The sequence below is a fragment of the Sturnira hondurensis genome, unplaced genomic scaffold, assembly GCF_014824575.4.
Source record: "Sturnira hondurensis isolate 20B ecotype Veracruz unplaced genomic scaffold, ASM1482457v3 Scaffold0018097, whole genome shotgun sequence".
In the NCBI taxonomy this organism is placed as follows: domain Eukaryota; kingdom Metazoa; phylum Chordata; class Mammalia; order Chiroptera; family Phyllostomidae; genus Sturnira; species Sturnira hondurensis.
This window is the reverse complement of record NW_028090728.1, coordinates 1,594,574-1,616,559: the sequence shown is the minus strand read 5'-3', so window position 1 is coordinate 1,616,559 and position 21,986 is coordinate 1,594,574. Positions and strand designations below refer to the sequence as shown.

General features: G+C 46.6%; 1 protein-coding gene across 5 annotated transcripts in view; it reads left to right on the top strand.

Annotated features, from left to right (window-relative positions):
• The window catches only part of EPN2 (epsin 2), a 79,310-nt gene that overhangs the window by 12,143 nt on the left and 45,181 nt on the right, over positions 1-21,986 (top strand). The window contains exon 1 of one of the 5 annotated variants that reach the window (XM_037068915.1): positions 11,531-11,569. The exons of the other annotated variants lie outside the window; for them this stretch is intronic. The gene's annotated coding sequence lies outside the window, so the exon portion shown is untranslated. Of the gene's footprint in view, positions 1-11,530; positions 11,570-21,986 lie in introns of those variants that run through there. 5 annotated transcript variants of the gene reach the window in all.

Here is a 21,986-nt window from a genome sequence, read left to right as displayed (position 1 = left end):
TCACTCAGCCTTTATTTAGTGTCTACTGAGGACACAGTATCATGTGCTATAATCTGGGAATACACAGGTGGTAAGTTCTTGCCCCCAAGCAGCTGTGGTCTGCAGAGAGTGACTCCTAATGTGGGGACAAGTCCTGTCCGTCCCTGGAGTGGGAGGTCTAGAAGGTGCTGTCTGGCTCTGAAAGTGAGCCTGGGTGTCTGAGAAGGCTTCAGAGTTAAGGACGAGTAAGTTGAGCCTGGAAGGAAGAGTGGGAATTCCGAGGAACAGCATCTTCCTCTTCGGAGGACTGCCAGCTGAGGGAACAGAGTTCTGACCGGGTCTCAGGGTGAAGCATCGAGCTGGGGCTGAGCAAGGAGGAGGGTTGGACCCAGGGCAGAGCTTAGTGAGATTCGGGCTGGGCTGTGGTTTTCACACAATTTTTCAGTGGCCAGTGGGCAGGGCCTTGGGTCCTCCACTTCACCTCTAATCCAAGCAGCTCTGCTCTGATCTGAACATAGGGAACTTAAAAAAGCTTATTTATAAAGTGTTTCTCTGTTGTTTAAAAAAAAATTAAAGTGATCTCATTGCAGTGGGTGCTAGGAGTCACGCTGGGAGGGAGGCACTGGCCCTCCCCTAGGAACCTGAAAAAGCTCTCACTTCTGGTTCTTTGCAGGAGAAGGTGGGGTGGAAAAGGATTCTGTTCCATCCTGTACTCCAAGCCAGTCTCAGGTCCCGGGGTGATGTCTAGGCAGTGTGTTCATGCTGTGGCTAACAGGTCCCTTGGGAATGGAACTCCTTAGAGCCAAGCATTTTTGTTTTCTAGAAAACCCTGGAGAATTCTATGACCAATTTATAAAGGTACAGGTCCTAGTAGTTAGCCTGGAATGCATGCCAGAGTGTGTGACAGGCTCGGTGCTGGGTCCCCAGGAGGGTCCCAGCCCTCATATCTCAGTGTGGACTGGGCAAAAGTTGTCCATGCCTGATGCGTGATCAGTTTTGTTTGGGCTGTACAGTGCCTCTTTTTAAACATTAAAACTGGTTGCTGCATTAGGTTCCTGTGGCTGCTGTACCCAATCACCACAAACACAAGGCTTACAACGGTGCAGGTTAGAAGTTCAACACTGGCTTTAGGGGCTAAAATTGTGTTGTAGTGGGGCTGCCTGTCTTTTGGAGGCTCTGAGGGGGGGATCTGTTTCCTTGCCTCTCCAGCTTCCTTGATTTGTGGCCCCTTCCATCTTCAAAGCCAGCTCCTTCCAGCTTTCTCCCACTGTGTCACTCTGATACCAACTCCCACTTCTCAGGACCCTTGTGATTCCTTGAACCCACTAGATAATCCAGGATCCCTCCCTACTTTAAGGTCAGCTGATTAGAAACCTTACTTCCATCTGCTACCTTAATTCTCCTTTGCCACGTAACTAGGATGGTGTGGACATCTTTGGGAGACCATTACCTTGTCTTCCACATTGCCAACATGAAAATTAGAAGATCGCATAGACGTGCGGCTTTATCAGCAAATCAGAACACTTGACAGCTGGGGGCCTGCACTGTTGCCTGGTAACACTGGGTCAGTGCCAGTGTTGGCACTGTCTCTGGACGGACTCTACCAGTCCTTCAGAGCCCCCACCCCTCTCATGGTGCCCACTGGTTTTCCTTCGTTTCCTGGGCCCTGCTCTGGGGACCCCGGACCTTACACAGCACTCAGCATGCTGGAGCTTGCTTACCCTACCCTGTTCAGTGCCCTTCTCCTTGCCCCGGGGCCCCTCCCTTCCCCCCTGACCTTTGTACTGAATCCTTCTCTGCCAGGCACACAACCCAGCCCTCCTCTCCATGCCCCCATCTCCATGTCCCCTTCTCCCTGACCCAGGGCTCTACATTCTAGAGCATCTCTGATACTATTTTAGGTAGTGTTTGTACCATAATTCCTTATTTCCTGTTGCCTTCTTTTCTGGCACCCCACACTAATATTGGGGTGGCCAAAGATCTGTTTAGTTTTTTCCATAAAATAAAAGACACATTTTTCATTTTCACCAGTAACTTTATTGATTTGGATTGAGTGTGTCACTGTCTCCCCCTATTGGCTTCTAGTGCGTAGAGGCCAGGGGTGCTGCCAAGTACCTTCCAATGCACAAGACAGCCCCACAGCAAAGGGTCGTTTGGCCAAGATGTCACAGTGCCAAGAACCTTTGCAAACCACTTTTGACAGGTTTGATCAGTCACAGCACCTTCTTCCTACACTGTGTAAATCTTTTTGGGGGTTTCAGTTATGTTTTTACTTTTCTTGAAACAATAAAGCATAATGCACTAAAAATGTTACATATCTTCTTCCAACTTCAATATTAAAGTGGCTGCACAAAAATTCATCAGTGTTGTTCAGTTTTTTTAAATGCATGCTGATAGCCCTGGCTGGTGTGGCTCAGTGGATTGAGCACCGGCCTGTGAACCAAAGGGTCATAGGTTTGATTGCCAGTCAGGGCACATGCCTGGGTTGCTGGCCAGATCCCCAGTAGAGGGGGCATGATAGACAACCACACGTTGATATTTCTCTCCCTCTTTCTCTCTCCCTTCCCCTCTGTTTAGAAATAAAAAATCTTTTAAAAAAATGCATGGTGACATGACAGTTGTCACAATACAGTCTAACAAAATTGTTTCAAATCAAGTTAAGGACCACTACACACTACTAGAGCAATCTTACCGAAAAAACTAAACAAACTTTCTGGCCAACCAATACATCCTGTTATCTTCCATGTCTTGCATTTGTAAAAAGCAAATCTTTATAATGTGCCCTTGGAGCAGTATCCATCAAGAATCAGAATCACACAGTAAGGTTTTAGGTGAAGCCATATACTTTCCTAGATAATAGGAAATGAGATAGAGACGACCCCCCCCCCCCCCCCCCCCCATCTAATTCTGGCAGAGAGGAAGAGAAACGGGCAATTGTGGTACTAACCTCTAGGGGGGTTATGCATCAAGGGGGAGGGACTAGCAGCATACTGCTTCCTCTGACCCTGGCCTGAAGGGGAGCTGTGTCTGCAGTGGTCAGGTATTGTGGGGGGTCTGCTAAAGGCATTTTAGTGAGAGGTTCCCTCATTTCCCAATCTGGCCTCGACTCCAGTTGATAGGTGAATTTAGGGCAGGCAGCTCAAAGGCCTGGACAGCAGATTGGTTTGCTATGTGAAGGACTAGGCTAGACACCGCCGAGTGCCACTGTGGCGGTCTGAACTGGGGCCTGGTGACCGTCTAAGGGTCCCTGGGTGTGGCCTCCTGCGGATGGCCCCACCCTGGTGGCCTTGCACTGGGAGTCTCTGCAAGGGGCCCCAGCCTGAAGCTGGACAGTCTAAGTTCTTTACCCAGCATGTCAAAGGTCTTTGGAAGCCTGCTTAAAACAAGGCAAAGCTTCTCACTAGGGAGGATTTCTAATATATAAAAATAGAATAGTCTGGTGCACCCCATCCCTCAGCTTCAGCAACTTCAGTCTAGGTATCCCCTACCTCCCACTGGATTATTTTAGCATGAATCCCAGGCCTCTCTTAGGTGACAAATGCTTCAAGTATGTATCTCTGACAGATGTGGACTCTTGAAAACTTTATTTTTTAAGTCAACACTAACTACTAGAAGTTCTTACTCTGATTTAATATGTTCTGGGGTTGAACAATGAAAGCTTTGCTATTTTAATTTTTCACTGCAAAGTATACATAAAATTCATCACGGTAACCATTTTAAAGTGTAAAAATCACTTTAAAAGTGGCACTGGCACACTTCCAGCACAGTGCTGCCATCAACACTGCCTGGTTCCCGGGGTTTTCATCACTTACTAGGAAACCTGCACCCTCCTGGCCATCTCTCTGAGCACCCCTCTTTCCCCTGGCCCCTGGGGGACCATGCATTTGCATTCTGTCCTTGTGGATCAGCCTGTGCTGGACATTTCATGCAGTGGAGTCATCCCATGTGTGAGCATAATGTTTTTCAGGTCCACTCATGCAGTGCCTGGGTCAGTACTTTTTTTCTTTTTATGGCCAAGTAATAGTCCATGCTGTGGCTAGACCACAGTTTGTTTATCCATTCATCTGGGGACAAACACCTGGGCTGTTTCCACTTTTGGCAATTGTGAGTAGTTGCTACTTTAACTCATCAGTGGTGACTTTGAAATGTGACTTGCGTGGATCATAAAGAAAATGTCATGTATGCGGGAGCAGGAGGGTGATTTACTCTTGATTACATTACACACATTAAAAAGAACTTATTACTGAAGTGTAATGCACATAACAGAAAAGCACACAGGACATACTGTTGGTACATAAGCGGCTCAGAGGTCTCTTCTGATGATGTCTTTGGCTTTGGTGGCCCTGAGGTCTGTTTCCGAGGCTGCCTTTGCTGGACAGACCCTGTTCTTAGGCCCGAGAGACTGCAGCTGTGGGCCTGAGGGTGGTCAGTGGCCTCTGAGCACAAACATTGAGGGGAATGCTTGGCAGTTTCTGCGACCTGGCCCTGCCTCAAGTTGTGGGGACAGATTCAGTGTTCTTGGTGTTTTCATGACAGTTGTGACTGTAGAGCTTGTTTCCTGGACACTGAGTCAGTGCCATCATTTACATAGTGAAGCAGAGTCTGCCTTGTGTTTTCATGACAGCTTCTTGAAGTTCAGAATGGCAGGTTGGGTGAATTGCTGTCACTGTCTGAGGGTAACAAAGTGGGTTTGCGAACATGTTTTATATGCAGGCAATGATTTTCCTTGGGGGTTTATTTCCAGCAAGGAGTTTGCAGACAGCCCTAAGTAGCCTGGCACTGACTTGAGGGCACCCTTCTCAAGGGCTGCTGTTAGGTGAGAAGTGGCCCACTGCTGCTTCTTAGGTGGTGAGGTCTGCACTGCCTGATGCTGTGCGTCTGTCTCTGTTAGAGGACATGGGGGAGGCAGCTGTGTCAGGTCCCAGGTCAAGGAGAAGATTCTCCTGTGACTCTGGTTTGTTGCCATCTCATAGACCAGTGATTTTCAACCAGTGTGCTGTGGCAAGAATTTGTAAAACATGCGGTACCTGACTATGTAGTCAGGGGCACTGACCTCTGCCCTTAGATCGTCAAATACAAAAATAACAACAGCCAACAAAACAGTAGCTGTCCAGTGTGAAAGACTCAAAATTGTGCCTATTTTTTTTGTTGGGGCGGCAAAAATATATTTTTTGGTGTGCCACAGAATTCTAGTAATTAGTTTATCTGTTCCGTGAGATGCAGAAGGTTGAAAATCTTTGTTTTAGACAGTGAGTCCTCTTTGCATGGGCCACCAGGAAGCTCAGCTCAGAGCCAGTTTGCCTTCACTCTAGTGTAGCCTTGCGCTTCGGGTTGTAACCTTGTTTTCTGGCTTTGCTCCCGCCTTCTGTTTGTTTCACTGTTGATTGTGTTTTTTCATTACATAGCAATTGAGTGGACTTTTGTAAGTGAGTGATTCTCAACTTGTCTGCTTTACTTTATTTTTTTAAATATTTTATTTATTTATCTTTAGAGAGGAAGGGAAGGAGAGAAGGAGAGAAATATCAATGTATGGTTGCCTCTCATGTGTCCCCTGCTGGGAACTGGCCTGCAACCCAGGCATGTGCCCTGACTGGGAATCAAAATGCAATTGTCTGGTTCACAGGCCCGCGCTCAGTCCACTGAGCCAGCCAGGGCTTTGTCTGCTTTACTTTAATCAGAATCACCTGGGGAGATTCTTTTTTAAACATACCAGTGCTCGGTTGCCACCACCTTATTTTTTTTTTTTTTTAGATTTTATTTATTTATCTTTAGAGGGGAGAGAGGGAGAGAAACATCAATGTATGGTTGCCTTTCGTGCGTTCCCTGCTGGGAGTTGACCTGCAGGGAACTGGCCTACAACCCAGGCATGTGCCCTGACTGGGAATCGAACCTCAATCGTGTGGTTTGCAGGCCCGTGCTGCCACCACCTTATGTTTTAATTGTTCTGGGATGGGGCATGTTTCCAAACTCCCCAGAGGTTTAGGCATGTGTCTCTGGTTGAGAACTGCTACATTAGGCCATTTCACATCTTTTTAGCAACAAGACGGTGATAAATAGATTTTTTTTTAGGGGAGCCTGGTACAGAGAGGCTGAATAAAAAGGATTCTGTAGCTCTGGTGGTTTTCTGGAAGGTGGATGCAATGGGAAAGCTTGGAGTGGCTCTTCTTCTTGGCCAGAGCCACAGGAGCCTGAACTCCAAGGCTGGGGTGAAGGAGCAACTGGAGGCTGTGTTCTGAAGGTCTTGGGCCTGCCTAATGGGAGTGTAGCTTTGCAGTAAGGTTTTCTGGGCTTTTTAGGACTCAAGTCCCATATTTGGGACCTAATTTATGCTTAACACTGTTTGCCTTGGAATGTAATTATAGAGAAGACCCAGTGTATAAAAGAAGTTTTTAAAGAGATTTTATTTATTTATTTTCAGAGAGGGGGGAAGGGAAGAAGAAAGAGAGGGAGGGAAACATCAATGTGTGAGAGAAACCTTAATTGTCTGCCTCTCCCATGTGCCCCAACCTAGGACCTGGCCCACAACCCAGGCCTGTGCCCTGACCAGGAATCAAGCCTGCAGCTGCTTGGTTCACAGGCTGGAGCTTAATCCACCAACCCATACCAGTCAAGGTTGAAAATTTAAAACATGGTCTTTGCAACTAATCTTATATCTCCTGCACTTAAAAAAGCACTATTCCTGCCCTGGCCGATGTGGCTTGGTTGGAGCATTGTCCTGTAAACCGGAATGTCACAGGTTTGATTCCCAGTTAGGGCACATGCCCATGTTGCAGGTTTGGTTCCTGGTGGGGGCACATATGAGAGGGAACTGATTGATGTCTCTTTCTTATATCAGTGATTCTCTCCCTCGCTCTCTAAAATCAATAAATAAGCATGTCCTCTGATGAGGATTAAACAAATAAAAATTTAAAAAGCACTATCCCAGCTCTAAAGAGAAAACAGGAAATTATGAAAGAAAACATTTTCTCTTGATTTAAAAGCATATATTTTATTGGCAGAAGAAAATGGCAAGTAGCACGAGAAATCACTGTGTAACCTGACTGCAAGTGTTGGTGAGATTTTAACATTTGAAGAAAAAGTAACAAAGGTTTCTTTAAAGAAACAAAACCAGACCCATTATTCCCCATCATACCCACCCCAAAAGAAAACCAGATTGTTTTCATTTAGTTCTTTTGCCTTTGAATGGAAACCTTAACTTTTTTTTCTTCACCATCTGATTATCAATAGTTTTCAAAGACTATGTTAAGGCAGCTCTACCAAAACAAATTATGTACAACGTAGTCTTTCCAGGCTGATTTTCTTTTTTTGTACTGTCTTGTAGAGAATGTTTAGGGCACCTGTTTTAATAGCCACCAAAGAAAATTTAGGAAGTTCTTTCAGTTGTCTGTTTAGTCCCCAGGGGTCCATGTGGCCTGTGTGGCTGTCCTGGGATGGCTCCGAGCTTTCCCTTGAATGGCTGTGCTGGGAAGAGGTCAGCTGCCTCCTGCAATTCGTTCCCTACTATCTTGTTGTATGTGGTGGGGGCCTGTAGCTTCCAGAGGCTCCAGGAGGCCAGCAGGGAGCTCCGCTGGGTCGATAGGGTCTACTCACTTGCCAGCTGGAGGCTACAGTGCTGGTGCCCAGGCAGGAGCTCAGAGGTGAAGTGGTCTGGTGGGGAGGACAGTTTCAGGACTGGATGATGGAAGCATTGCACGCACTTCAGAGACTTTCAGAGAGGGGTACACTTTGTTCCTTGAGCAAAGCCACTTAATGTTCTCTGGGCTTCAGTTTCCCCACCTATGATAAAAAGTCAGAGACAACGACGAATAAATGATATCCAAGGCCTTCCCTGTGCCCAAATGCTTTGGTTTTGTGTCTTTAAAACCTTCCATTGTTAGGTAAAAGCCTCATTCGAGCTTGCAGGTGTTCTGTGTTTTCCAAATGTATGTTTTTTCCATCTGGTGAAGTTAGGTTGGGTTGGGTTGATTTGGCTTGCTGAGAAGTTGGTAAAGGGAGTTTATCAACTCTCCTTTCAGGAGTCTTCAGGAAGAAGGGGCCAGTGCCTCAGGAAATGTGTTTGCCCGAGGCTCACTAGCTCACTCTGATTTGACCCAGAGAGCTGGTCCAGGTTGTAAGTCAACCTGGTCATTTCAGGGTGACTAATGTCAACCAGTGGTTGTTGAGCCAGTTCTATGCCAATGGGAATCCCCAGTTTGGGATGCAACAAAGAAGGAAACTTGATTTGGTGCAAACAGCTCAAGTGTGACACAGCAGGGCTGCAAAAACAGCAGGGCTGTGAGGTAGTCCTGGGGCCCGGCCCCTTTCTGGCTAGACAGCTCTGCTTACTCTGCTATGCTCTGCTCTGGCAAGATAGCTTCAGTGTTTCAGCTTAGCTGAGGAAAGTCATCAGTCTTTGGTAGAAAGGGAAAGCACACTTTCAGAACCAGAGGAAAGCTGGCTTCTATAGGCAGGAGTCCCTGATTGGTCTGTCCTCATGCAAATGAGGACTCCAAATCTCCACAGTTTCACTGGTCCAAAAGACACTTTCCTAATTGGTTAGAATGGGAACTGCCTTGATTGATTGGTGAAGATGGTGATAGGGATGTAGTTGTGCAGCTCCAGTTGGACAGGGAAAGTCTCCGTCCTATTGGTTGAAATAGGATTCCAGGAACTCCTTTAGAAGGGCTGCTCAGATGGCAGGGACACCATGCACGCAGGCAGGCAGTGCAGGCTTCTCCCTGAAGTGCAGTTTGCTTGAGAGGCCCTGTGTAGAAATGGCTGCTACTGGATTTTTAAATTTGAGCCCAGTTAGCAACCAGATGCCCTTCTTAATAGGTGTCTTCTTTCTCAGGGTCCACATCCATGACACGCTAATGTCTAGAAATTTCCTTCTGGGGCCTTGGCATTGGTGCTGCGTATGCATAGTCAGAGGGGTTGTTTATGCCTCCCTGTGAGTGGGTCTCCCAGGCTGGGAAAAGTTCCCTGACCTTCCACCTATTGGTGTTAGGCCTCACTGACTGGTCACAGAGTCAACTCTGGCAAAAAGATGTCTGCCTTCCCAAAGACCACGCACTCTGGGGGACAATGGTCCTGTTGTATGCAGTACGGGGCCTAGACTTGTTAAATGAGGTTTGTACTTGTGTGTCACAGTTCACTAGCAACTGGTAGATATTTAAGAAATCTTTTCAAAAGAAATTTAAAGGCCAGCCTTGGCTGGTGCAGCTCAGTTGGTTGGAGTATCGTCCAGTTACTGAAAAGTTGAAGATTCAGTTCCTGGTCAGGACACATACCTAGCTTGCGGGTTCCATCCTTGGTCCAGGTTGCACACAGGAGGCAACTGATCTGTGTTTCTCTCTCACATCAATGTTTCTCTCTCCCTTTCTCTCTAAAAGCAATGAAAAAAATGTCCTTCAGTGAGAATTAAAAAAATAGAAAAAAAAATTAAAGGCCACTATGAAGGATTTTTTTTTCATCTGGAAGAAAATAGTACTTTAAAACTTAAAAAGGGAAACAAACGTCTTCATTAAAAGAAAAAAATCTCATTCTTTAATACATTAGCTTCTGAATCAAGATCTTGGAAATAAGAGGTTTTTAAAACAAAACTGAACTAAACAAAACAAAACAGCCCTTTGCATCTTATGGAAATAGAATTTGGAATTGGTCAGCCCAGTTCTCTCCTTTTAGTAGGTGAGGTGGAAATAGTTTTGCTGTTTTTGAAAATATGAGTATAGTGCCTTGTTGTGTCAGCCTCTTCTGGGCATTGACTTACTGTGGAGAGAAATCTCCCGACAAATGAATATTGCCTCTTTGAGGACAGAAGCCTTTTCTTTTGCTGTTCCTCTTAACACTTTCACACTTGCCCTGTGCCCCGGTTTCATGGAGGCCAGGCTGGCTGAGCCAGCAGCTGGTTGGGAGAGCTGGCTTCTGGGTGAAAGACTGAGATGTTCTTGGAGTGAGGCAGATGGCATTGCTCTCAGGGGCCAGCTGTAAGACCGCAACTCCTCTCACTTTTGCATGCCTGGAGCAAGAGTCCAAGTCCTCTGTCACTGGCATCCAGGGCCCATTCCTGTTCGGTCTGTTTTCTTCTCTTCTGACTTCACTCCTCGCTGCTTTCTTCACTAGCCAAGCTGGATGCTGGAACATGTTTTGCCTACTGATCACCCACTTTGGCTGCTCCTTTGCATGCACCTGGCCTGTATGTACCTTTTAGGTATCATTTGCGCCCTGTGGGCTGGGTCACAGGAGCTCTTTGCTGCCGGGGTTATGTCTGATTAATAGGTATCCCCAGTGCTGTGCCCCTGCTCCTGATGATAGATTGGGGAGACAGGGCTGCACTGGTTGGTGGGGGTAGGGGAGTTGCACACAAATCTGTGGGCAGTGCCGGGAGGAGAAGCGCCAGGAGCAAGACAGCAACACCAGCTGGATAGCAGGTTGTTTGGGTGTGTGGACAGCTGGGGAACCCCATTCAGAACCTTCCAGGTGTGAAGTCTGAGAGGCCTGGAACCAGGGACAGACACAGGACAGTCCAGTGGTTTCTGGCCTCTGGATGTGGTGCAGGGCTCTGACACAGATTGGCAGGAGGAAGGAAAGGGAGAGCTGGGCTGAGCGCCGTGCCAGTGCTGCTCACAGCCCTCACTGCTCGGCTGTCGGTGACCCATTTGCCAAAGGCTTTTATGTGGCTTTGGTGTCTTTTAAAATGAGCATGAGCCTTTGTTTTTAAATAATGCTCTTTGAATATGCAGTCCATTCACATTGTTCTAAAATGAAAAGATACTAAAGTATGCTTTGAGAAATCTTACCCATCACCTCTGATCTCATCTGCCCCGTCCCCCTTCTCCCTGCTAGTTAACACTCTTTAGTAGTTTGAGTAGCTTTCCAGTGTTTCTTTATGCATATAAAGCAAACACAAATTTATATTTTTATTTTTTGTTTTTGTTAAATAAAAGTCAGCACACTATACACACTGTTCAACACCTTGTTTTTCACTTCCCAATGTAGTCTAGAAATTTCCATGTCAGCATGTGGAGGGTCATCGACAGTCTCCCTTTCCACTGTTAGTATTGTGAAGTCATTCCTCATTTTGGAGGAACAAAAGTTGTTCCTTTTGTTTTGTCTTAAATCCCATTCCCTTTACAAAGGCATTTGGGCATGTTTCCAATATGCTGTTTCCTAACGTACCTGCAAGGAGTGATCTTATCTCTGTGCTGTCTCCTGTGTGCAGGTGGGTCTGTAGGGCAGCATCCCCCAGAGACATTGCTGGGTCACTGGGAAAACACATTTGTAACTTTAATAGGTGATGCCAAATTGCCCTCCGTGGGGCGAGTGCCTGTTTCCCCATTGCCTCACCAACAGAAGGCGTAGTCAGACGTGGATTTTTGTCAACCTGACAGGTGTAAGGAGTAGCTCAATATAGTTTTAATTTGCATTTTCTGAAGTGTGAGCTGATCATGTTGTCATATGTTTAAGGACTGTTTATGCTTTTTAAAAATATTTTTATTTATTTATTTATTTTTAGAGAGACAGGAAGGGAAGGAGAAAGAGAGGGAGAGAAACATCCAGTGTGTGGTTGCCCCTTGTGTGCCCCCCACCGGGGACCTGACCCACAACCCAGGTATGTACTCCAACTGGGAATTGAACTGGTAACACTTTGGTTCTCAGGCCCGTGCCCAATCCACTGAGCTATACCAGCTAGGGCAGACTTTGTGTGGATTTTGCTTGTTTTTCACTTGGGATATTCGTTGCTTATTTTTCTGTTTTTGTGAAAAATAAAAAATTTTTTCGGTTCATCTTTTTGGAAGGTTAGTTCGTTGTGTTATAAATTGTTAATTTTTTTCCAGGCTAGGAATTATTCTGATATAGTCACATTCTTTAAGTCTCCTCTACCACCAACCCTCCAAACCAAGTTTCCTGTGTTTGAAGGTTCAGACTGTGGCCTTGGGACAGAGTCTGGTCACTGTTGGGATAGAACAACTCTGGTTTCTCCCAGGACTTTAAGTTAATTGGCCAGAGACATGTTTTCAGCACGAACATGCAGTAGTGTAGATGTGTTTGTGTCAGGATGGGCCACATGTTGCTGTGGAAACAACCAGTCCCGCATATCACTGTGGCCCAACACAGCACAGGCTTATTTCTTGGTCGTGCTGCATGTCCCATGTGTAATCATTAGTTGTTCATGGACCTGGGGTGATGAAGGCACCATCTGTTTTTGGTGGTGGTTGTTAACAGCTTTATTGATTCACAGTTTATTATTGATTCACAGTTTATGTACCATGCATTACATTTCAGTTCTGTAGTTTTGGTATCTTTAGAATTGTGCACCCAGCAGCCTAATCTCACTTTAGAACACTTCATCAGCCCGAAAAGAAATCTTGTACCCATTGAACAGTCATTCTCCCAGCATCTGTAATTATCAATCCACTTTCTGTCCCTGTGGATTACCTCTTCTGGACATTTCTTTGAAATGAAATCATACAATATGTGGCCTTCTATATGTCTGGCTTCTTTCACTCAGCATCATGTTTTCAAGGTCTCTTGCTCTGTGTCTATGTCTTTTTCCTTTTGTCATTCCCCTGCTGCACTTGGATTTGGGCCCTACTCTCTTCTTGTCATATCTTTGTGGGCTTCTGAGTGGTCTTCCTATCTCTGTCATCCTCCCTTTGGCCCCATCCCTCTCCCCCTGCTGCTGCTTGGTCAGGATTTCAGGAACACCGGCCTGATAAGCATCACTTCTCTGCTTCTAAGCAAAACAGAAATCAGCTAGCTTCACCGTCATCAGTATTTGCTAAAATAATTTTTTAAGCTGTACACAGTTGAATGTTACTAATTTTAATAGTTCCTTATCTTGAAAATGCCATAGTACTTTGGCAGTTCCTCAAAAAGCTTAATACAGAGTTATCATATGACCCAACAGTTCCACTCCTCAGCGTATACCCAGAAGGGCTGAAAGCATGTGTCCACGCAAAATCTTACACACAAATGTTCACAGTAGCCCCAAATGGAAACAACCCAGATGTTCACTGCCTGATAAGTAGATAAATAACTGTGGTTTAGCCAGACAATAGAAAATTATTCAGCCATAAAAACAAATGAAGTACTGATACAGAATGCAACATGGATGGACCTTTAAAATATGCTAAGTGAAATAAGCCAGATACAAGAGGCCATATATACAAGAGGCCAGATACAATATGCTTTCATATATTTAAAATGTTCAGAATAGTAAAATCCATTAAGACAGAGGGATTCGTGGTTACTAGGAGTGGAGGGAAAGGGGGAGTTGCTCTTGGGTGTGACTGCCAACAGGTAGACGCCATGTTTTTTTGGGGGGGGTGATGAAAATGTTCTGGAATTAGTGGTTATGGTTGTACAACATTGCAAATACAGTAAATTGTAAGTGTGAGTGGTATACTTTAAAATGGTGAGTTTTATGTTATGTGAATTGTATGTTAATAAAAATAAACAAAACAAAAAAACAAAAAGACAGCCCCCCCCCACCACCACCAAATGTCACAGCAAACGCACCAGCACTGTTTGTGATAGCAAAACTCTTGGAGCAGTCTGGATGTCCATTGACAGGAGACTGAGTTGGGAAGGTGTTAAATATGAACGTAGTCAGATTATGTATTATATACAGAAGGGAAAATGCATGAACCATAACTAGCTACACATAGTAACATGGCCAAATCTCAGAACCATTACTACTAAATGACAAAAGCAACTTATAGAAGGCCATATATTGTTTAGTTTTACAATACTTTAAAATTTAACAAATTTTCTTTAAAGATTTTATTTATTTTAGACAGAGGTGAAGGGAGAGAGAAAGAGAAGGAGAAACCTCAGTGTATGGTTGCCTCTCGTGCATTCCCCCTACTGGGGACCTGACCTGCAACCCAGGCGTGTGCCCGGACTGGGAATTGAACCTGCGACCCTTTGGTTTGCAGGCTGGTGTTTAATCCGCTGAGCAGCACCAGCCAGGTGTTTTCTTTTCTTTTCTTTTTTTTTAGAGCAAGGAACCAAAGAACTGTGAACTTGAACAGTTTTCCTGTGGAAGAGGGAGGAAGGGAGGGAGTGCCTGTGCATGCACTGCAGTCCTGCGTTAGGCCTGGGGGCTGGGCTCAGAGGTGCTTGTCTTGTTTGTGCCTCGCAAGTAGTTCGCACTTACTCTCTTCTGAGTGCCCAACAGTACATAACAATTTAGAAAACAGAGGAGCTGCAAGAAGTCATTAGGGCTGGCTCTCCCCTTTTCCGGGCCAGATTCTGACATTTAAGAGTTAGAAGAAGCATTTCCTCCTAATGTCGCCAGTGTTGCGGAGTAAATAAAACACTGGGAGTGTCTCCAGCAGCAGCAGAGGAAGCAGGGAAATAATATTTTTATTCTGTACCCAAAAAGGAAGTTTACCTTTCAGCATTGAAACTCGTGTTTTTTTTCTGAGTGGTATTTCAGATGACAGCCATTTCAAAGGAATGCAGACTTCTTGGGTTGTTCAAGTTGGTGTGACTGATTTAGTAGCAGGCAGTTATAGCCAGAGAGACATCATTTCTTAAGCATGTGAGTTCTGAAGAACACATTTTTAAAAATAGTTTTGGAGTGTTTGTGGTATTTTAGACTTCCACCCTGTTTGATTCCATTGTATTTCCAGTCTGTAAAATGTACACGTTTCAAGGGGAAGCTTGCTTTGAAGAATACTAGAACCTTTTGCCTTTTATTGGCCTCGCAGTATGGAGCGAGGTGGCGAGGGTCTGACCCTGGCATGGCACTACCCCTCTCTCAAGCCTTGGTGTCTGCACACGGCGAGCTCTGAGGCCCTCACAGCTCCAGCGTCCTTGCCCCTGCTCACCTGACTGGTGAACTGGCTGGGGAAGGCCCCTCCGTGGTCAGCTAAACATGGAGGGTTAGGAAGACAGTTGCTTCTCTGCCACCCCCTGGCCTCTTAAATGTTTAGACAAGAAGGGCCTTTTTAAAAATCTACAGATTCAGCAAAGACAAATTTATTGTTCCTAAGTACTTGAGCAGTGGATTTGTTGAAAGCCAAATGGAATAAGAAATAGGGATTAAGAAGATGGGACCAGAAGCCAGAGGTCTGGGATCAAATCCTGGTCCTACCATGTGCTGGCAGTATAGCTTGGGCCAGTTGCTTAATCTGTCTGTGCCTCAGCTTCCTCCTCTGTAAAATGAGGATGATAATAACAACTCCCTATAAGACAGTTAGAAAGAGTCAGGAGTAGGCTTGTGTGAAGGTCTTTGAACATGCCTGGCATATCAAGCTCAGTTAGTGTGGGCTAGCTTCTAGTTAGTGAGCCTCTCCCATTTTATATTACTCTTCTAAGTCTATCTAAGTCATGATTACTAGTATCAAAGAGTTAGCATGTCTGAGCATCTTCTTGGAAATGCCTGCTATGAAGGAGAAGAGCTTGTGCTGGTGACCGTGTTTAACAGCTCGTATGTAGGAGCAGGAAAGAGTTGCCTGGACAGCACACCTGCCAAACTGGGCGGTGACTTCCGCCCAGCATGCTTTTCATGCAGTGCTCCTGTAGGAACTTCATCTCCTGCCTTGGAAGTTCTCTCTGAGCTGTCCTAGGGATATGCTGAGAAACATTCTTCCAGCCATACCCGCTGGGGTGCTGGGGAGCGGAAGCAGATGTTTGGACACTCACCGTTTGCTGGTCCCTCTCAGGCCCTCCTCACAGCAACCCTGAGCAGCAGCTGTCATCACTGCCATTTGGCAGGTGTAGAAGTAGAGGCTCAGAAAAGCTCGCTGGCTTTCCTCAGGTCAGGCAACTGAAAGGCAGGGTGTAAACCTATGTGGTCAGAATAAGAAATACCCACTTCAACCCTTGCCCACAGCCCCTGGTGGCTGGCTCTGTGCCCAAGCCCCTGCTGGCAGGGTGTCTGGTGGTCTCTGCAGGATGCGTGCTGCCCACCTGTGCAGTCCCCTGGCTCTGGCAGCTCTTCATTCGCATGGGGAGCATTTCCTGAACTCCAGGTCCAGACAGCCCCTGTCCTCAGGCGGACAGTCAGGGAGGGGCGTGCAGCAGCTGTTTTTAACTTGGGTGACAGATCAAAAGGCAGCCAGGGACTAGGAGATTCCAGAATTCACTCCAGTGGTCTCTAAGGAGATAGGTACCAGCTGTATCCACAGTGGAGGATAATTTGTTTTTCTTTTCTTTTTTTCCATCTGTGTTCATTCACTTAGAGAATACTTATTGAGTGCCCGCTGTGTGCCAGCCCCTGCTAGGGGTGCTTGGGGTCAGCAGTGAAGATGGGCAGGGCCCTGCCTGTAGAGAGGGCATGAGGGGCATGGAGGTAAACAAACATGCAGGAACTCAAGCAAGAAAATGTCCCCTAGAGAGGAGTGCCCTGCCAGGAAGTGAGACTGGCGATTTGACAGAGTGACTGGTGGTTCCTAGGGGGCCATGTGTCAGCTGAGATCTGAATGACAAGAAAGACCCATATTAGTGGCTGTCACAGGGAAGGTGGCTGGTGGAGGAAGCGGGTAGGTGGAGCATGAGGCAGGAGCCAGTTTGGTGTTCGGGTTCCTTTGAAGTGACAGTAAGTGGATTGTTCTAGTGACAAGGGAAGTGACTGGACATAAGAGTGTGGTACCTCAGGGACACATACAGAATTAGTCTTCAAATCTTGTCCTTCCCCAGGAGAAGGGACCAAATTCAGGGTAATTGGCCTATCCTGTGACCTTCTGCCAGGTGAGGCTGCCCTCTGGGCTCTGGCTCACAACCCTGTGCCTCTCAGTGTGTGGGTGGAGACCACCGGGCATCAGCCATCATTATGTGGAGCTTGTGGAAGTAACTCCCTTGGGTGCCCCTGGAAATCTGCCTTGTTCCTCCATAGCCGCCAGTGGGAGGGTCAGCTGTGACCTCCTGGAACTGCTGGCTTAGGGGTGGAGGTGAGCAAATGACTCATTTTTCTTAATTATTTTTTTGAAGATTCTGTTTGTTTATCTTTAGAGGGGAAGGGAAGGAGAGAGGGAGAGAAATATCAATGTATGGTTGCCTCTCACGCGTCCCCTGCTGGGAACTGGCCTGCAACCCAGGCATGTGCCCTGACTGGGAATCCAACCACGGTTGTTTGGTTTGCAGGCCCACACTCAATCCCCTGAGCTACACCAGCCAGGGCACGACTCATTTTTCTCATGGCTTTGGATTTATATTCACAGTGTGGAAATACCTGTTCCTTAACCTGCAGGGTTTCTTTTGGCAAGTGTCTTGAGCTCCTTTTGAGGAAAGTGTTAGGTTGCTGCTGATGCACCACTCCTTTCCCTCACCTCTGGCCCTTCCCTGGCACTGTGGGAGAGGGTGGCAGCCAGGCCCGTAGAGCCACCACAGCAGCCAGCCAGGTCTGGGGTAAACACAGGACATGGGAATTCTGGGTTTTCCCTTGCAGCTCTGCATCTTTTTCAAATGTCTCAATCTGGAAAATTGTACTGATCAAATCGTAATCCATAGCTATGCCCTGCTTCATGGGGAAGGGTGGGTGAGTCAAGCCATGAAATGCTCTGTTCTGTGGTTCCCAGTCTCTGGGGGGCATTGCCATCTGCCATTAGTATTTCCAGTAGCGGAGTCACAGCATTAGAAATGGAGACCCCCTGGCCCCAGGCTCACATACAGGCTGCCATTCTTGGAGAAGAAAAGGGTTCTGAGGGCTGTTGTGTGTGCTTCCAAAGGCCTAGGAGAAACCCTACCTTTTGGCTGGGTGCAGAGCCCCTAGGCCAAGAGAAACATCTGCTACTGGACTTGTGGTTAGAATTGTATCTGTGGCAGGTGCTGGTGGGAAGCTTGGGCTCTCTGTGACACTGTGGAAATGGCAGGGGAAGTGAGCCATTTGTCAGAAAGGGGGTCTTGGGAATTCAGGGTTTGTGCTGCGGAGTGGTCACAGTGCTGGACTTAGACCCCTGATTTCTTGTGTCCTAATTCTTCTGTGCTCTGTCACACCAGTTTGCTTTTTGGTGTGGTTTTTAAAGAATGCTGTTCCTGATTTGTCATTTGCAAAACTGCTTGGAGGAGTAGAGGAGAGGTGAAGGGGCATTAAAGAATTCTCTCTCTGTGATGATGCACCCCTTTGGCCCAGTCATCAGTGGAGAGAAGCACAGCTCATCACACTCCCATTTCCTAGGCTGGGGTAGTGAGGCTCAGGGGCTGCAGTCAGTGACCACACTGTAGCTGGAACAGTCAGAACCTGGTCTCTTAAGCCCAGTGCTTGCTTCATAGGGCCTTTAAAAATGGCTGCGTTTCAGTACCTGTGTAGCCTGCAGCCACAGGCTGCTATTCCCAGAAACTAAATGGTTGGAGCATGTTGGTGAAGAAAATTGAAGTTCATTATGTGTGCTTTTAGTCATTGATTTCTGCTTTTAGAAAAATTAAGAACAGGTGAAGTCATGGGAGGTGTCTGAAGTCCAGTTTGAGCTCTCCTGTACTTGTTCCCCTGACTCTCAAATCCGGAAGGAAGCCACTCAGGTGGCTCTTTGTAGGAAGATGTCCTGCCTTGTGTCAAGGGTGGCATTGTCCAGCACAGGGTGCTGCCCAGTCAGCCCTCTACAGCTCCATCTGCCTGCAGGTTGATTGGCACACCCCTCAGGGCTCTTCTGCCTGAGAAGGGAGTGCAGGGACAATTTACTTTCTTTGCTATCTACAAGTCAACTCTAAAATGTTTGTTTTCTTTGAAATTCTTTAAATGTGTGTGCAGTTTTTTTAAGCCCATGTTTTGGATAGTGATATTAAATTTGATTCTCTACCCAACAAGGAGTCATTGGAATTTAGATGCCCACATTCAGTTAGTGAAGAAGACTTTTTTTTTTTTTTGGCAGACCCTCACTGTTTTTCTGGTGTGTATAAAGCAAAGATTTTTTTCTTTCCTTTTCACTTCCCTCGCTTGCATGAATAGTAGCTATAAGCTCTAAGTTATTGCTAGCAGGCTGATATGGAGTCATAATAGACCTTTCTTTTTAGGCTGAAATGATTACTGTGGAGAAAGAATGTGGCAACTATCCGTATTGTCCTAACTGGACCACAGTCTTCTGGAGGGCCAGCTCAGTGTGGTCATGTGAGCTGTGGCTCAGCCTCTGTGTAATGGTCTTGGTCCCCTTTTTCCAAGTGGGAAGATGGAGATGTTTCCTCACTCATGGACTGTGTGCACAGGGAGAGTAAAACCAGCCAATCAAGGCTTGCGAAGCATTTCACAGCTTAATGTTGATATATTTCATACAGTGACACATGGAACTCACCTCAGTAAGCCTACCAACCACCCTGAGTGCTGGGCAAGAGTGTTGCCTCCCCTAAGCATTACCCCCAGTTACTGTGTCTGGAGTTGTGAATGGTGTCCCCGGGAGACTGTGGCATATGTGGCCTGTGGGCTGTGGAGGCCATGCTGCAGGAAGGGTAGCTGTGCCCTCCTCCTCAGCCGTCCCTGGCATCTGCAGTGAGAAGAGTGAAGAGCGTGTTGAAGTCACAGGAGGCTGTCACACACTGGCAGTTTGAACTGCTCTCTGGGCCAAGGAGTTGACCTTCCGCTCGCTCAGTGATGCTTGCTGAGGATGAGTGGATCGGCATGGCTGATAATGAGTGATTTGGGACTGCTAGGTGTGGGGGAAAGGCAACACAATTATTGCTGTTCCTTCATTGCTGGTCTCAACCCCAGACCCCTGAAAAATCACTCTCAGAATCTCCTGTCAGATAGGGTGAGCATCTCTGCAGCACACAGTCGGCTGTGGGCCTCCAAGTCACAGAAGCACAGCGGCAGAGAGCCCCAGGGGCTTTGACCTGTGCTGCTCCAAACCACGAGAGCCTCTTCTTCCTCCCATAATGGGTATTCCAGCTTTGGAAGGAATTTCCCCAACCAGCTCTGCAAGCCCTTGCAGCACATTTTTTATGGAATTCTTCTTATCTCCAGGGGCCTCACTCTAGCCTTGGAATTTTTGGTCTGTTTGTTTAGTTTTCTTCTGTTTGCTATTTTTTTAGTCTATTTTCAGGCTCCACTCTCTTTTGAATGCTCATATTTTCAAATATGCCAGAATTTTTCTTTCCCAGCTTGACCCTGCAGATGTGGTTATTCAGCTGTACTTGATGGGCCACCATCACAAGCCACTTTCAAAAACAGCGACAATCCCAAGCTTTGACCAGGGTGCCTGCACCTTGAGGAGCGATTAGCCTCCCAGGTGCAACCGGGCTCCCCCTTTAGCCTGGGGCCAGGGCTTCATGTGTCTGAGGAGGGCTGACTGTTGTCCCTGCACTTCTACTAGTGGCCGGCCTGCTGGAGGCCCCAGGGTGGCCAGCCAGGGCTCCATGCATTTGGTTGTGTGGCTTCCCTCCTCCCAGGGGCTCAGTGCACAGAGCTCATAGTGGCAGATGACACAATCACATGTTGCTGTTGGTCACAGTGACTTTGTTGGCCTGTGCATCTGGAAAAGTCCACGGGATAAGTGGTTTCAGGTGCAGATGGACCCTGAGGCTCAAAGGATGGTCTGTCTTTCTTCTCCTTTTCTTGACCTTTGCTTGCTTCTGTGTCAGCTTCAGACTTAGGTAAACCCTGGCTCTGTGGTGGCTTCCAGCAGCTTAGCCACCCTTCTGGTTTCCCAGTAGTTTCAGGGCCCATTCAGAGAGGTCTTCAGGTGGTCCAGTCTGGATTGTACAGTAGCCCCTGATCTAGCCACTCTGGGGTCCATGGTACGCTGACTGAGTGGGCATGGGCTGGGTCTGCTCCTGGCCACTCCCCCCAGAGACCAAGGCTGTTTACAGGACAAGAGGATAGGAGTGGTGCCCAGGCAGAAGATTCCACTTCCAGGAAGTATTTTTTGGCTTAAAGAACCTTCACTAGCACCAGGGACTAACGTAGAAAAGTGAATGTCCCCTTCCACACCGAATAGTCTATGGCATCTCCAGAGGTGCCCAGGGCTGTTGGAAGGCCTAGCAAGCCACGCATTGCCCACTGTGAGACTTTCCCAGGCCGCTGGTATGTTCTGTTTCTGTGCTGTTGGTTGGATTTTATCAACTCATTGTGGTTACCAGTGTTATCTCATGTGCTTCAGAAACTTTGATTCTTAATTTAAAAAAAAGGATTAATTGGTACTTTTCAAAACAGTCTTTTCTAGACTGGGGCTGGAGCAGGGTGGCGTTGTGGGGTTATGGTAGTTGGGAGCCCCTAGTCATCTCATCCGGGGAAATTAGTGGACGTCTTCTGGTTCCTGTTGCAGCTCCCTTGGCAGGTGCCAGATATTTATTTGCCTTGAATAGTAAGTCCTAGCTTGAAGTCATGTTGCTGTCTCCACTGAAAAATATTTAAAGTTGGAACAGAATTATATAAACTTACTTGCTTCACTCACCACTTATGGTAAAATAATCCTAAGTGATACCTGATGATAGAAGTATATTTCTAGCTCTGGCTAGTGTGGCTCAGTTGGTTGGAGCATCGTCCCTCACACTGGAATGTTGCAGGTTTGATTCCCAGTGAGGACTTGCCTAGGTTGTAGGTTTAGTCCTTGGTCAGGTCATGTATGGGAGGCAACTAATTGATCTTTCTTTCTTTCTTTCTCTCTCTCTTTCTCTCTTTTCTTTTCCTTTCCCCTTCCCTCCATCCCTCCCTCTTCCCCTAAAATCAAAAAATATATTTTTAAAAATTAAGAAAAGACGTATTTCTAAAGGCATTTCTAGTTACTGCTGTTCTAATGGTATTCCTTTAGTTGTCAGTAACATTTATGAAATTAGTTCTCCCACTTTTTTTCCCTTTTAGCCTATACTTTCACAAAGTTTATTTTTCTTTCTTGTTTTGACTATGTCCCTCTATCTGCTGTCCTCCCCATATCTGTCCTGGAGGTCCTTAGTAAGTGACTGGGTGTTTCTGAGCCAGCTGTGTTTCCCCAGGCTTGAGTGAAGAGCCCAGAAGGTACCAATTATTCTGTTTTAGTTGCTTTACATGTGTATAAGTTCAGGCTCAGCAAGCTGGAGAGAAGAAAAATGGCAAATTCAGAAGGAAAGTTCAGAAAGTAGAGCGTGCCAACTATTCAGGAGAGTGAAACGAAACA